Genomic DNA, 17,798 nt, shown 5'->3' on the forward strand with positions numbered 1-17,798 from the left:
TTCCCAGCGTAGTGAAACTCAAAAGAAAGCAAAGGCTTCTCACACAAAACAGTCTGTCATTATTTCCAACCTAGTCCAATTTAGATAATTGCCAAAGTCCTTTACAGATAAGTGTCTGGAGCAGAGAATGGAGAGCTGCCAAGGTCTTCTCAGAGAAACATCCAGAGCAGAGAATGGGACGAGCCCAGCTCCAACGTTGTTTTCCGGCAAACTGAGACACCGATGCCGGTCTCCTTTTAAACCTTATCGGAGGGGCCAATTATCTCTTGGCCCTACCCCTGAGATGACCTCTCTGCTTGAGCTGCTCCTGCCTCTTGGCAGCTCTTCTCATTCGGGCATTAGGGATAGGCTCTCCCAGTTCCTCCTCCTCCTCGCTACTCTCAGCCTCTGGAGGCTCTGGAGTCCGCACCTCACTCTCACTACTCTCAGGCCCTGGAGGCTCTGGAGTCCACATCCCATTTCTCGATGGCCCTGGCCTCGCCTCTACCTCCTCACTGTCCGATTACGCCACCAGCACTGTAGGTTGCTGACAGACCACAACATCACTGAAGCAGTAGGCGTGAGCTTAAATGCACTCCAGAGGATGGTAGAGGACAGGAAGGCCTGGAGGAACGTTGTCCATAGGGGTCGTGATGGGTCGGACACGACTTTGCAGCTAGCAACAACAAAAATTGAGATGAGAGAGACTGAATTCTCCAAGCCAAAGACTGGAGCCAGTGAGACAGAGACACAGAGAGAATAACTAACCTCTTTCTTATATTTAAGTCAAAAAGTTGAAACAACACATACAAGTAAACTATTTAGATTTGACTGACAAGCTAGGCTAAACACATAATGAGATAGACATGGCCCGAAGCAGGAAGCTTCACATATCTATTAAAGAATGCTTGTTTTAGAATGATTTCTCTCCTGCATCTGATTTATTATCGTTACCTTTTCTCTCCCGCTTATCAATCATGTGGCTGAAGAGAGCAGAGAGACGACTTTGGGCTTATCTAATTATAAATAACTCCTGCAAAGAAAAGCTAGCTAAAAGTGAAAGTGCAAGCCTATTTTTGGTTGATATTGATTGCCAGGTAATCAGGAAAAAAAATCACAAATGAAGTCTGATCCCATATCAAATCCCGAGAACCTGCAAAGACCTGTGACAAATCTGAAGACCAACAGGTTGAGACAGACATCCCCATTTCCCCTTTGGATCAGCCCAGTAAACGTTCTGTTATGTATTATTGTATATACCTTTAAATATTCGAGCGGGAAATCAGCACGTTGCTGATTGGACGAAGCCTCCACCAGAACTGTATAAAAGGAGAGGTTTTTCCCCCCAGCCGGTTGCTGGGTTCACCCTATATTAAAGAGCTGTTGTCACTACCCTGGTCTCCAGCCTCGTTACTTCCAGAACTTAACATTGGCGACGAGGATGGGATCTCGAGGCTAAGGAGAACCAGAACCGAGCTGAAGCACGATAGACCCGAACCCAGCAAACTCAGGGCAGAAAAGCGGAGATGGCCAGTTACACTCCGCCCGCACCGTTTGACCCGGCTAAAGAGAAATGGGGAACGTATATGACCCGCTTCAAAGCTTAGAAGCCAACGAACTGCAAGGAGTTCCAGATAACCGAAAAAGGGCTTACTTCTTAAGCCATTGTGGTCCGGAGGTCATTGATATCGCGGAAGCCCTGGCAGAGCCAACGCCATTGCAGTCGGTGTCGTGGCCAACCTTACAGACTTTACTAAAAAACCACTTCACACCAACGCCGTCCAAATACGTGCGGCGGTTTGAATTCGGAGAGCGAAGGCAGATGGAGGGCGAATCCATCGGTGACTACATGGCCGCCCTAAGAAAAGCGTCCAAGGACTGCGGATACCGCGACCTAGACGAGGTGCTCCTCGAGCAACTCATCCGAGGGGTCAAAGACATCCGTTTGCGGCGACGGCTGCTAGCAAAGAGCAACCTCGCAACGCCTGGACGAAGCCAGAGCACATGAAATGTCCACCCAAGGGGCAGAGACACTGCAGAAGCCGGTCCCACCAAAGGCGAGCGCGAAGGCAACCCCGGTGCACCAGGAGGAGGTTCAGACCGAATCCGACGGTGAAGATGAGGAAGGGGTCTGCCGCACCGAGAAACGCGACAAAGGGGACCGAGACGAATGCGGAAGCTGCGGGGGTCAACACCAGCGCCAACGCTGCAAGTTTAAGGACGCGACATGGCGGTGTGGGAAGAAAGGGCACCTAGCTCAAGTTTGTCGAGCGCCCAACCTTCCCGCCGAAAATTCAAATCGGCCAATCAGAGCGCTGAATCGGCAAGGCGACCGCGATTGGCTCAAACAAAAAGGCGCGGATTCAACCAAACAACTGTGGTCATAGGTCACACCGACCAAAGTGGAGAAGAAGATCTTCACCAAACCAAAAATAGAGGGAGTACGGTGCCGGCTTGAAGTAGACACGGGATCAGCGATCACCATCATGTCCTGGGACACTTTGGCAAAGTCGCTGCCGTCCGTCAAGCGCCACCTGCAAGCACAACGGCTACGAGTCCACGACTACCAAGGGAATCGCATCCCTGTTCGAGGACCACCTCCGTCCGAGTCGTACGGTCCACACAAGAAGACCCTGCCCATCACGATCGCCGAAGGAACTCTGCCCAGTCTGTTGGGACTAGACTGGTTTCGTGCCCTGGGCATGGGGTGACTGGCATCTACAGAAGTGACTGTAACCTGAAAGACATTCTCTTTAACGAGTTCAAGATGTCTTCAAGGACTGCCTGGGCAAGTACAAGGGACCCCTATTTCCTTCAACTTAGACCCCAGGTAGCCCCCATTAGGCTTAAGGCGAGGAGAGTCCTTTGCCCTAAAACCAAAATCGATAAGGAGCTGGATAAGCTCATAAATCAGGGATTTTGGTGCCAGTCGATCACGCAAAGTGGGAGACGCCAATCGTCACCCCAATAAAACCGGACGGGTCAATTAGAATTTGCGCTGACTACAAGGCGACGCTTAACAAAGCCTTACAGAAAAGCGCACCCGGTTCCCGTGGTGCAACACTTATTGCACTCTTTGGGGCAAGGGCAAGTCTTTGCAAAGTTAGACTTGGCCCAAGCCTACCAACAACTGCCCGTAGACGCACAGCGAAGCCCAAACGATTGTAACGCACAGGGGCTTCAAGTGCACCCGATTGCAATTTGGGGTGAGTGTGGCACCAGGGCTGTTCCAAAACCTAATGGAACGACTTCTGCAAGGGCTCCCAGGGTAGTTCCCTACTGATGATGTCCTAATTTCAGGGAAAACATGGAGGAATTGGGGAGCGTTAGAAAGGTTCTGGGCATTTTCCGGACAGCCGGATTAAAAGTCAAGAAACAATGCCAGATAGGGTCGAATCCGTCGATTTCTTGGGCTACCGGATAGACAAGAAAGGAATTCACCCTACTGAGAGCAAGGTTAAGGCAATTAGGAAGGCTCCAGCGCCAAAACAAAGCAGAGCTGCAGGCATTCCTGGGGCTAGTGAATTTTACGGTCTTTTAAAAACAAAGCAACCGTATGAACCGCTGCATAGGCTCTTAGGAAAAATACTGTTTGGTCTTGGGGAAAGTCAGAAAATAGGGCTTTGAAGCAGTAAGAACCTGCTCTCAAGTGATAGCCTGCTCATCCAATATCACAACTCATTGCCCCTAGTGCTGGTTTGCGATGCCTCCTTATGGGGTGGGGCTGTACTCAGCCATAGACTTCAAACGGCACAGAAGCCCCTATAGCTTCTACTCTAGAACGATGTCCTCCCCAGAGAGGAACTATAGCCAATTAGATAAAGAAGCACTAGCCATTGTATCAGGGTGAAAAAATTCCACGAGTATGTTTTTGGGCGAAGTTTGAAATTGTAACTGACCACAGACCATTGTTAGGAATACTGGCTGGCGATCACCAACGCCTGTGGCACTTTCGCCACGCTTGACCCGATGGACTATATTTTAGCCGCTTATTCGCATAAGCTGCAGCATCGACCAGGAAAAGAAGTGGGGCATGCAGACGCGTTAAGCAGATGCCCACTACCAGGGGCGATCAAGACCCCACTCCGGGACGCCCATCCTACTTATTGACTCTTTGGACTCTGGCCCAGTCACATCTAAGGAAGTGGCTCGGCATCATACCGGGACATTGTGTTAAGGACTGTACTCGGTTGGGTACAGAGAGGGTGGCCGCGCCGGGCTTAACGGTTCAAAGAATTTGTTAAAAACGTGATGAGCTCTCGGCTCAAGGGGTGCCTGTGGAGGCTTGAGCACTCTGCCAGTGAAAACAGACTCCTGAGCTGCGTTTTTGGCTGCAACGGCCTTCTGCAACCCTCCCGACCTCCATTTTTGCAGGCAGAGGGACCACAAGCCAGTCCGTTGCTGTTTCCAGGGTGGCCCTGTGGGCCAGATCTAAGTACTCCATGGGCCAGATCTTGCCCCTGGGCCTTGAGTTTGACACCCCTGTTCTACAGATACCAAGAATTTGAGGACAGTTACACCGAATTCTTTCTATCATGGACAGCTTGCTGAATTAGTCTAAAAGCTGGAGGGCAAACGCCACAAACAAATTTACACTTCCAATTGGCCTCATGTGAAAAACCAAAATAAATGATAAAGTAGGAATGTCTATTTTATATTTAGAAAACAGAAGTATCTGATTAGCAGGTTTAATTAACAATTGGCTACAAATGGTAGATAAAAAAAATCAGAGCCAAGCCGAACTATTGATGGGACGGAAACTCCGGTGCCCACTTGACCGTTTGAATCCCCATTACACACCAGAGGGTTACAAGGGGGAACTAGAAAAAACAAGGGAAATGGGCATAGGCGACCGGGTGTGGGCCCGAAACTATGGGGACGGCCCAAGCTGGCTCGCAGGACAAATAATCAAAACAACCGGTCCCAAGTCATACTGGGTCGAGTTACAAGACAACAGAGTATGGAGGCGCCATGTAGATCAGTTAAGGAAACGAATAACTGATCAAACCAAACCAATAGAAACAGATTATGACCAATACACTTATTTGAACCCACAGCTGACAATGACCCGGGAGGCGCAAGACTTAGCTGAGGTCCCAGAGTTCCAGCGACGCCATCAGGTTCCCGAGGGAAACAGCAGGAAAATTACAAAAGTAATCCAGGGCCGGATGGCCAAGAAAAAGAGGCTGCAAATAATCCAGAGCCCGTTGGCCCAGAGAAAGAGCTGGGAGGAGAAACAGCCCTCCGACCAGCTCAAAACACCACCCAGAACTGAACCGCAGGTCAGAAAGAACTAGGAGACGCCCAGGTTATTTGCGTGACTACGTTGAAAAATAACATGTAAATAATATGTAAATAGAGACAAAGTGTTTTCTGGGAGGAGGAGTGTTATGTATTATGTATATACCTTTAAATATTTGAGCGGAAATCAGCACGCTGTTGATTGGACGAAGCCTCCACCAGAACTGTATAAAAGGAGAGGTTTTTCCAGAGCAAAATGAACCAGCCTCTCCCAATTTAGTACTCTAAAATACTTAGAATTCCCATCCTGAATTTTCATTTCCCATGCTGGGAATCGTGGTTGCTACAGCATTACTGCAAAGGAAGGTCTGCAGGCTAAGGGAGGCACATGTCCACACAAACTTCCAGAATAATCATAAAAGATGGGATGGAGCCATAATGCTTGCCTAAAATGAAAGCAAGTACTTTCACTTAAAGTACTTTGAAAGAATTAAGAATCGTGATCCCAGAGTACTAGATATTAATTGCTATGGAGGGGGGTAGGTGGCAACAAATTTTAGTAAATTCATTTAATAGAGTTCAAGAGCTTTAAAAGCCCTAAATTGTGCAAGCATTCACAATAAAGTATCTAGGAAAGATGACCATCCAAACTCTCCTTGAACACATCCAATACAAGGGATCTTACCACGTCTCTCATGAATTGGTTCCTCTTTGAAAGTGTGGCTTATGATTAGGACCCGTTTCTGACATTCAGACAGAATCTAATTTTCTGTAACTTCAGTGCATTGCTCCATGTCTCACGCTCTTGGGCACAAAGAAGAGGTTGTGGCTTTCTTCTGTGTGGCAATCTCAAGTACTTGAAAATGCTCCTATATATTTCAGTTGTCTTTTCTCCAGGCCAAATTTACCAGCTTAAGCAACCCTCAGTGGTTTCTAATAGAATAGAAAGATTACCCAGATATTGTCTTATTCTGTCAAAGTTTTCCAGTGGCCAATTTAACAAACACAAAATCAAAAGGAGCCACTTCTGCAGCCCATGAAGGAGTCTGTTATCCATGGAAACAAGAGCACTAAAATTTAATTTTCTCTCTGCCCCTGAAGAGTTTTAAAATTTTCTAGCATCTGGTATTTGTGTATACACTTTTATACCAGATCTTCTCCTCTTCCTCACTGCTCTTCTGAAAACAAATTCATTATCTTGTTAATAATGTATGGTCTCAGACACTTGAAAGGAATTTTGAATACATGTTTACTGTTATATCACCATGGATCTGCTTTGTCCAGAGCCTTTTTAAAAAGCTGCAATTACTGCAAGTTCAAGTCCCACCAGGCCCAAGGTTGACTCAGCCTTCCATCCTTTATAAGGTAGGTAAAATGAGGACCCAGATTGTTGGGGCAATAAGTTGACTTTGTATATAATATACAAATGGATGAAGACTATTGCTTGACACAGTGTAAGCCACCCTGAGTCTTGGATATAAATTCAAATTTAAAAAAGCACCATTGGATTTAAGGAATCACAGAAAGGGGCTATAGATTCATGCTTTATGTGTTCCCAAGAATCTTGTTCACCATTGAATTGAAAGTGCTGCACAGCCTAATAAGAAATTGACCTATCTTTCCATATTTTGCATGATTTTATGAGAGGAAAAGTAAGAGAGAAGATTTTTCCAGAGCAAAATGAACCAGCCTCTCCCAATTTAGTACTCTAAAATACTTAGAATTCCCATCCTGAATTTTCATTTCCCATGCTGGGAATCGTGGTTGCTACAGCATTACTGCAAAGGAAGGTCTGCAGGCTAAGGGAGGCACATGTCCACACAAACTTCCAGAATAATCATAAAAGATGGGATGGAGCCATAATGCTTGCCTAAAATGAAAGCAAGTACTTTCACTTAAAGTACTTTGAAAGAATTAAGAATCGTGATCCCAGAGTACTAGATATGAATTGCTATGGAGGGGGGTAGGTGGCAACAAATTTTAGTAAATTCATTTAATAGAGTTCAAGAGCTTTAAAAGCCCTAAATTGTGCAAGCATTCACAATAAAGTATCTAGGAAAGATGACCATCCAAACTCTCCTTGAACACATCCAATACAAGGGATCTTACCACGTCTCTCATGAATTGGTTCCTCTTTGAAAGTGTGGCTTATGATTAGGACCCGTTTCTGACATTCAGACAGAATCTAATTTTCTGTAACTTCAGTGCATTGCTCCATGTCTCACGCTCTTGGGCACAAAGAAGAGGTTGTGGCTTTCTTCTGTGTGGCAATCTCAAGTACTTGAAAATGCTCCTATATATTTCAGTTGTCTTTTCTCCAGGCCAAATTTACCAGCTTAAGCAACCCTCAGTGGTTTCTAATAGAATAGAATAGAAAGATTACCCAGATATTGTCTTATTCTGTCAAAGTTTTCCAGTGGCCAATTTAACAAACACAAAATCAAAAGGAGCCACTTCTGCAGCCCATGAAGGAGTCTGTTATCCATGGAAACAAGAGCACTAAAATTTAATTTTCTCTCTGCCCCTGAAGAGTTTTAAAATTTTCTAGCATCTGGTATTTGTGTATACACTTTTATACCAGATCTTCTCCTCTTCCTCACTGCTCTTCTGAAAACAAATTCATTATCTTGTTAATAATGTATGGTCTCAGACACTTGAAAGGAATTTTGAATACATGTTTACTGTTATATCACCATGGATCTGCTTTGTCCAGAGCCTTTTTTTAAAAAAAGCTGCAATTACTCTTCCTTTGTTGTCACATCTGAAAAAAAACAAAATTGGAGGTATTTCAAATGTATAACGATTTGGAAAGGGGTTTACAATACTTCAGAGTTTTTAATTCCTAATCATACATGTTGCCCTTTTCTAAAAAGATGTTGCCTCATCTTGTTTGAATATTTCTTGAAGTATGATGCCCAGAGCAGAACACAGTGCTGACAGTGGAATCTAACCAATAGAATTGAGTGGAACTTTCATTTCCTGTGATTCGGCAATTAGTTTTCTAAGCTGTTGTCTGCAATTATGCTTAGCTTTTGTGCAGTCATGTCACACTGCTGATTTGTAGTCAGCTTGTAATCAGTGATACTTCCAAGATCCTTTTCATAACTATGATTACCACGCCTGAGTTAACCCATTCTATGCCTGTGAACTTGATTTTTTTTTCCAAGTCATGAACTTTACATTGAACTTTGCTAAACTTCCTTCTGTTGTTTTCAATCAATTTCTTGAACCCAACCAGATAGATTTAAATGTTACTCCTGTTAAGGTATTAACTTATCCATCCTCTTTTATGTTGCCTATAAATCTGATAAATATTCTTTCCAGCCTTGAATTTAAAATGTTGTAAAATGTCAGACTCAGGATTGAATCTTGCAGTGTCTCATTCAGTATCTCCCACAGTTGATGAGAAGCACTTCATAAGCACTCTTTAAGGATGATTTTCCACCTAATTGTCATACCACCCATTCCATATTTAGCTGGCTTGCTAATCAGCCTGCCAAATGCTTTGCTGAAATCAAAGTATATTATGTCTCCAGACTTCACGCAATCTACTAAAGAAACACTGACATCTTCTAGGATTTAATGCAGGGGTGAAACCCAGCAGGTTCTGACAGATTCTGGAGAACCATTAGTGGAAATTTTGAGAAGTTTGGAGAACTGGCAAATACCACCTCTGGCGGGCAGGTTCTGGAGAACCAGAGTGGCGTGGGAATGGAGTTTTTGCAATATCCTTTCCCCAGGAGTGGGAAGGGAATGGGGATTTTGCAGTATCCTTCCCCTGGAGTGGGGTGGGAATAGAGATTTTGCAGTATACTTCCCCTGCTGTGCCCACCAAGCCATGCCCACCAAACCACGCCCACAGAACCAGTAGTAAAAAAAAATTGGATTTCACCACTGATTTGATTTGATTTGATTTGTAGTTCTAGAAGTCTGAAGAAAACAATGGGAGCTATGGCCTACTATTAATGGAAGAAGCCAGTTGGGAAGAGTGGCCTAAATCTAGTGTGTGAAGTGTACCCCAGAGGGACAGTGCCAGGGACCTCATAGCACCAGAAACCTCAGAAAACAGTGCCAGAGACTCAAGCTAGCCCTTCCCCCTTTAAGAAAACCAAGAAGCACCAGCTCTAAGAAAAACACAGAGCAGCCCTGCTAACAGAGCTAATAATAGAAATGCTTAACTAGAGCCATTAAGATAAGGGGTATCAGGCTAAAAACAACTCACCTGGAACTCCCCTTTTCCTCTTTCCTGGCAGAATTAACCCCAGGATAGGAAAGACAAGCCCCAGGAACAGGATTAACCTATTAAGGAAGACAGGATCCAGGGCAATCACTTTACCTAGAGGCACACAAATAAACCCATCAAGTTGCAGGAGCTTGAAAGGGGAATTAAGAATAAAAGGCTCAGAGTCCCACTTCCAAGTTTGCTTGCTAGCCAGAAACACTTGAGCTGTGGCACTACTTTTCTTTCCTTCCTGAATTTCTGTCAGCTGCTTTCATGTCTATTTCTTCTCAGCATTGGTGACTGCTTCCCAGCTGGGAACGAACCAGGGAAATTTCTTCCAACACTACTTCACAGGAATATCCTGGAAAGGTTTTAGGGAAATACTTTGGACTGAAGTCCTGGGATTCTTAAAAGGCCTCCATATTTCAAAGTTTGTTAACTACAAAAATTAGCACTTAGAAGAATATATTGGTGAGATGGGTTAAATTAACAGGGTTGATTAGAGAAAATGTGAAATAAGTATTGCCAACTGGAAACCGCCTCTGGAATTTTTGTATGAAACTGAAAAAAGTGATGGCTAGAAAAAAATATTATAGAAAAAATTGATGCTTATAACCATAGAGCAAGAGGTTAATTTACATTTACTAACTGCTGTAAAAGAAAATTGAAAGTTACTTCTATATACTTTTCTTTCTTTTTTCTGCATTTTGGCCTTGTCTCTCTTTTTTTCTTTACTTTTTTTCTTTCTAAATATCTCTAAATATCAGTTACCAAGATAACAAAAAAGACAACAGTACATTGGATGAAAAGTTGGGCTGTATAACTCAGGACAGTTTTTGAACTGACTTTAAAATTCACCAAGACTGAACCAGATTATTTCCCAGTCTTTGCGAGTACCAAATCACAATGAGGATACATGTATTTATATATTTGCAAGTACTATATTCAGACATGCCAATCCATCAGTGTTTGCCCTTTTAAGGTACAGTAATAACTATGAATAAAGAGGAGTTACCATTGAGTAATCAGTAGCTGTCCAGGAACTAATTGCAAGGCTCACATCCTTTTTCCCTTCTTCCTAAGAAGGGGAAAAAAGTGGGAACAGGCAATTTTGAAGGGAACCATGTTACCTTCAAAATGTTAGCAAGTAAACATTTAGGCCTCTTTTTAAAATCAAGATACCTAAGCTGGACAACAGTTGGGTCTTGAGAGCAATGCACCTCCACTTTCATTGTGTAGGAGTGGTAACTACTCCCTTAAAACTGTTTACTCCTCCTTTTCAGAAAGAATAAACAAACTAAAAATTTACTGTAACTGCGTATCTGCAGCTACGAGATCATCTGATAATTAAGCGGTTCATCTTACCTGAAAAATAGACCTACACCTTTGTCTAGAAAAGGCCTTCCTCTAAAACCAGCAAGCCACATAAAAATAATCCTGGGTTAACAAAAGACAGCTTCAGCTTGTCTATTGCCAATTAGATCAATTTCAGATCTACTTACTCCACCTTGGCTTCTATATACAGGAAGAGTTGCAAGAGAAGAAAGATAACAGAGCTGCAAATGGTCAAAAACAGCTTAGATCAATCTTGGGTGAATCAGGGGTGGGTTCTACTTACCTTTACTACTGGTTCACAATGGGGCTATGTGTGCTTGCTTTGCTCGCGCTCTTCTGCACATGTGCAAAAGCTTCCTGATGACGTCCGGGTCAGTGGGCGAAGCCTCCCGCCAGTTTTACTACCAGTTCTTGCGAACCGATCTGAACTGGGGGCAATCCACCACTGGGGTGAATATTATACTCCCATCAGAAAGGAGTCAGAAAACTGGATTGCATGGAAGTTTCCTTCTTGAGTTTCATGTCATATATCTCACCTCAGTTGTAGCTGGAGCTACAAAGAAATTAATATTCTTAAGTATATGTGATTGTGAGGGAAAACATTGTATGATTTGATGAAGTGTGAGATGTTATTTCTCACATTGATCCCATTGCACATTTAAGTTGCATTTCTATAGCATTTCTGCTATAGCCTGCATATATTCCAGCTCCCTTTATTGGGAGCATACAGTACCAGCTTGGCATCCTGATATCTGCAGGATTGTATTGAATCAACTGATTATAGAAAATGAGAGCAAATTTTTTCATCCCATGTTTTGAGGTAGTTCAGGGAGTTAAAGCGAGAAGATGCTAACAATTTTCTGTAATCCTTTTTGATGTGGACCTCCTGTAAACATCACATCTGCATCTTTTTTTTTTTTAATTTTTGAAGGTTTGAACTCTCTTTCTTGGTATGTTTACTTTAATATTTACTTCTCCTAATTTTATCACTCCACTTTTAACTACTTTTTAACTTATTTGGTTTGGTTGGCGCTGTTTAATAAAAGTTTGTATTATTTTAATTGGTTTTTATATTTTATGTAAATTATTGAAAGTCTTTCAAGTGCAGTCAAATAGAAATGTGTAAAATGCATTAATAAAGTAAGCAAGCAGGCTGGTAAATTATGCTAAAACAACCTTTCAGTTTAAGTTCAGAGTGCATATCATTAGCTATTCCTTCCTACTCTTTCTTACTGGATCTTCCCATCTCAGTTATACCCAAGATTCTCTTTGATATCAGAAACCTAACAGAGTTCTTCTTTTTAAGCTGAGGAAAAACTAAATGTAAACCTTAAAATACAGAAATTTCAGTTAAAAGAGACAAAAATCTCACAAATTCCCTTTTCTTCTCACATATGCTTGTTTTTGGATTGGATGTTTATTAATCTGCCAATATACTGCTCAATCCAATTGCTTTAAGGCAATACATAAAAACACAAATACAATTTAAAAACTTATCATCTGAAATATCCAAATCGCTACAATTCAGTTATAAAATGTAACTCCCACATAAAGCAATAAAATTATAGAGTAATTTTTAAAGAATAAAAGCAAGAGGTTCTTAATTTCCATTGGGCTGTAAAGCATTTGGTATGAAGATAGTATTTTAGTTTCTAGTTAGTCCAAGCAATTCTCCAATTTGAGAATTGTAACATTTATTGGCACTTGCAACTGATCAGATCGTGGAATTGGAAGAGACCTAACAGGTCAACAAATCAGCCCTCTGAGTGCAGGTAGTCCTTGACTTACCACACTTCATTTAGTGACTGTTCGAAATTACAGTGGCACTGAAAAAAGTGACTTGTGACCATTTTTCACACTTTCGACCACTGCAGCATCCTCATGATCGTGTGATTTATATTTGGATGCTTGACTACTGACTCGCATTTATGATGGTTGCAGTGTTGTGGGGATAATGTGATCACCTTTTGCAACCTTCTGACAGGGAAAGTCAATGGGGAGATGAGGTTGTTGTTTTTTTATTTGCATATATATCCCGCCCTTCTCCGAAGACTCAGGGCGGCTTACACTATGTTAAGCAATAGTCTTCATCCTATTTGTATATTTATATACAAAGTCAACTTATTGCCCCCCCCAACAATCTGGGTCCTCATTTTACCTACCTTATAAAGGATGGAAGGCTGAGTCAACCTTGGGCCTGGTGGGACTAGAACCTGCAGTAATTGCAGGCAGCTGTGTTAATAACAGACTGTCTTACCAGTCTGAGCCACAGAGGCCCTATAAGGTTGTTAAGGTTCACTTAACAACCATGTAACTAATTTAACAACTGCAGTGATTCAGTTAACAAATATGACAAGAAAAGTCGTAAAAAGGGGCAAAACTAACTTAACAAATTTCTCACTCAGCAACATAAATTTTGGGCTCAATTGTGGTCGTAAGACAAGGACTACCTGTACTTTAGAATTCACTACACCATCCCCAATAGACAACTATCCAGTTTCTGTTTGAAAATCTCCAGTGAGGAGGAAAAAACCGAGTCCCTGAAGTTGCTTCCATCCTCTACCCAATCATCACCTTCATTGATTTGAAAGAACATTTACTGTGCTTTTTAAAAAGCTGCATAAGAAAAGCACTCGGCATTAGAACTTTACCTCGTTATTGTACAAATCCTTTCTTTAGCTATTCTCAATGAGATTCATGCATGACTCATGGTACTTTTAAAATGTGTGTCCTTATTAAACATCCTGTGTAAGTAATGAATGGATTTCATACTATCAAAATAATGGGGAAGTTCACTCAGTTGCTTAACATTTAAGCCTGGGAGAAATGGGAAGCCCAAGTTTTTTTTTTTTTTTTAGTAAGCCAATGATTCCACCAGCATTTCTGAAACCATGGCTAAAAATAACATTTCTTGTGGCCAAAACAGTTAATTGGGTTTTGCTGAAGAATCTGTCATGGCCTCTTTAATGAAGAGGATTATAATTCTCAACTGTACCAGTGCTAGATAAAATGTCCAGTTTATGAGCTTCTGGGATCAAATTTTCCCCTTCAAACTAAAAGTCAATACTTGCATAGCCTAACTTCTGCCTTTGGTATGAAGCAAAAGAACTTTGGATTCTTTTTATATATAATGAACCACATATGTCAAGGACTTAGGCATAGCATTGGAGAAAAGCACCCTAAGTACAAAATATTGGCAGGTTGTTAGAATAGAAATAGCTTGGTGTTCCAGAAATTGAAGATAAACTTTTGTACTTGCTTATCAGCTTTAGACATTCAGATGACTATCCTAGAGAATCACCACATTAAAACAATATTTTGTGGCCTCCCAACACATTGAATTTAAACAACATAGGAACAATTTAGCATTTTCATTCACTCTCTCACATTTCTTTTTTGAAAATCCAGGTGGTCTAGAAACACATTTCATCCTTAAAACATTCATGTGTTTGTTGAGTATTAAAGAGTTGGGGACATTGCATTTTAATAGAATCTATGGCTATATCCATTCTTATATTGGCTAAGAAACATCTTTCTTTACCTTCTTGGTAAAGGTAAAAACTCCTTCAGGTTTCGCTCAGTGCCTGCTGATTTGAATTACACATCCATGGTTTTCTTGGCATCAATATGGAAGTGTTTCTGGGATTTAATTATTTTTAAACTTCCCAATATAATCTACATTGCCACTAAAGCTCTTCCATCCAAATATTAACTAGGCCCAGCTCTGCTTAGCTTCGATCCAGGGGCTGTATCAAAATACAAGGATAAGCAAGAAGGCAGAAGAAGGCAGGAATGCAAGAGGACCGGCAGGTTGTTCAACAGCAAGGGTCCGAGTGGTCTTAAAGCAGTAGGCAGGTTGCGGAGCAGAGTAGTGGCACTAGTGAAGCTGCTCCAATTAGACCTTAATCCTCTCAGTTCTAAAATTTAGAAAGACCACTTGGTTTAGGAGTATTCAATTTTTAAAGTTGTAAAAACCCACCAAACTAGTTCTGAGCACCTCGATTCTGAAAACAAAGTTTTAGATTGGAGAAGGATATAAAATATTCTTACTTTCCTCTTCTCTAAGGCTTCCTGATCTCCACCATCCACGAGCAGATGCCATCACTGTAAATTCTTGCCTGAACATTCCTTTCACTTCTCCCTCCCTGTCGTTCTCCACCCCGCAAAATGCTTCTCCTCCTCCTCCTCCTCCTCCAGTTTTGCAAATTAAAGATCTCATTAGTGCCCGGGTCCCGGTGTCACCTGGAGGATTTGGAATCCGCGGGTTTTGCCTCTTTGCTCCTCTCTTCCCTCCCCACCCTATTGCGTAGCAGGGGAGGGGGCAATCGCCTCTCCTCAGACCCCTCCCACATCCTACTTCTAAAGCACAAGGGTCCGAGTGGTCTTAAAGCAGTAGGCAGGCTGCGGAGCAGGAGCAAAGTGGGGCGCTAAGTCCTTGATGTAGACAGGGGCGCAGGGGGCGCAGGATGGCCGCGGGAAGAAGGATGGGAAACGGGCAGCCCAAGGGCACATTCGCGCTCCTGAAGACTAGAGCTAGAGAAAAGAGATACAGGCGGCTGAGTGGCTGGATCCCAGCCCAGGGCGCCTGCAGATCTCCGGCAGGATACCAAAGCCATTCCGCTGACTAGCTCTTCCTACTGAGAGATCCGTCCCCGTTCCAGGTAGGGCGCTACTAGTAGCCTTTGGCGTATCCGGGCCGACGATCTCAGCTCGGGAGTAATTTCAGGGCGAACCATTCGGACAGCTCGGCCGTTTCAGACATGAGATAATTCTGCCGGTCCTTCCCAGCCCATGTGATGCTGGAGAAGGGGAAACGCTGAAAGATCCGCGGCGGACGGAGTAGCCCTCTTGCAGACAACCGGCGGTAAAAAAAAAAACCCCAACAAAACCCAAAAACCCACCACGCGCTTCTTCCACCCCTCCTCTTTTCCCTCCAAACCGGGACAGTTGGCCGGGCAGATATGGCAAGGTGGCCTTAATCGGAACCACCTGTCCCTCCCGGGGACTGGCCGAGAGCCGAGGCGCCAAGTTGCTGAAGGGTTCAGGCAGGGTCAGAAGGGAGGGAGGACAGCTGCTGCTCGTTCTGGCAGCTTTACTGTCGAAGTTGGCGGTTATTATTATTGTTATTATATTTGCTTCCTGCTGTCCCGCCTGCCTTCTCCATCTCGGCCGCCGAGATGGATGGCTGGGAGAGAGGGCGATGAAGGGTGAGGGAAAGGAGACACTTGCTGGAATCCAGAGCCCGCCGGCCGCTGGCTGCTTCCCGAGGGCTACTCTCTCGACGGGTGCCTCGAGTCCCTTTTCTCTCCACACACACACACCCCGCCCGCCTCCCTGCCTCGGGAGGTTGCCCAGGTTGGCTCGTCCTCCCCTCCTTTCCGGCAATCGGGAGCCGTCCGCTAAGACAACCGCCCTGCCCCCCCCACCCCACTCTCCAGGATGTGCCGCTGACAAGCAGCCAAGCAGCCGCTCGACCAGCCCTGCGCGCCACTCGTCCGCCTCCGTGGTATCAGAGAGTGGGGGCGGGGGGAGGAAAAAGGACGACTTGAAGGAGTTTGGGGTCGCGCCAGCCCGGGAAGTTGCTGCAAAACGTGCAGAGCCGGGGTGTCCGCCCCCAGCGCCCCGGATCACCTTCCCTCGGAACTCCGGAGAAGCCGAGCCCTGCCTTGGAGCGCAGGGGATGCAGCTCGCCGCTCCAGTTACCCTCTAGTAAGTAACCCCGGTTTGTTTACTTCTTCCGCCGCCCCGGCCGCGGTTTCTGATAGGAACCTGGAAGGCGCGAATTCGGCCGCCTCGCCAATGTCACGGCTTGGCGCTCTCGGTTGCCCTCGAGGAGCCGGGGCTCTGGCGCTTAGCGCTTCCTCTGATGTCCTGCCCACCCCCCACCGCCAATCCCCCACCCCCAGTTCCAAGGATGAACTTTTGCTTTTATTTTTTCCTCAAAACACCTCAGAAGCTTTCGCGGTATCCTTCCCTCCCCCACCCCTCTCCTGCCACTTGGGCTCAGCTCCGGGGGGGGGGTTCACCCTTTGGATCGACCTGAGGACACTGCGCTGAAATTCGGCCGGGAAAGAAGCGAATGGGGCTTTAAATAACATACAACAGTACACTCCCTCCCCCCCCAAAAAAACCCCACCACCCCATCCGCGATCGGTTCCCCCCAACCCCGTCTAATCGCTGAATGTTTCTATGTCCAATCTCTTGGCTCACCTTGAGTAATATCGCAGGAGGCACAAGGTTTTCCCAGTTTGCCTTTATTTTTGGATAGTCCCTCTGCGACCATTTTAAGCTATTTTATTTTGCTTCTCCTTCGCCAGAGTTTTGAGGTTGGGGGGGGGGAGGAAGCTGCGTCCCGGTGACCAATATTCCTCCTCCCCACCACTCACTTCTCCCACTTCCATGTTGGTTCCCGTTTGTTGACCGTCGTTTCCAAACGTTTAAGTGGTCCCCCCGCTCCCACTTCTGTTTCACACATCCCGACCTCAACAGTTGCTGCGGGAAGAAGGGAAAGTTATAAAATAATAACACCGTGACTGATACTATCATAACTGGTGATGCGCTGGTACATTATAGTATCGGTGCTGAAAAGAAAAAGCGGACGGCGGGAAAGGAGGCTTCCAGACGGGTGGAGAGAGAGCTGGACAAAACCGAGAGGACGAGGAGCAGCGGTAGGGGGGGAAAAGGGGGGGAGGGGGGATAAGGAGAAAGAGAAAAAGGGAGAGGGAGAGAGAGGGGGGGTGGAGGGAGGAAATATGAAAAGCTAGGTTCCTCCCTCCACCCTCCCTCTTTCCTTCCTTCCTTCCTTCCTTCCTTCCTTCCTTCCTTCCTTCTTCCCTCCCTCCCTGTTGTCAGTGCATGGAAATTTGCACCAGCAATTGTTTCTGGTATCTGCAAAGTCTCTGTGTAGGGGTTGATGTGAAGATGTATGCTGTGAGGTTCCTTCTTTCACTTTTCAGTATTAAAGTAGTTTGTGGACGCTTTGCTCTTTGAAGGTGCATTGGGGGAAGGAGAGAGTGAAGGA

This window comes from Ahaetulla prasina, chromosome 2 (assembly GCF_028640845.1).
Source record: "Ahaetulla prasina isolate Xishuangbanna chromosome 2, ASM2864084v1, whole genome shotgun sequence".
Classification (NCBI taxonomy): domain Eukaryota; kingdom Metazoa; phylum Chordata; class Lepidosauria; order Squamata; family Colubridae; genus Ahaetulla; species Ahaetulla prasina.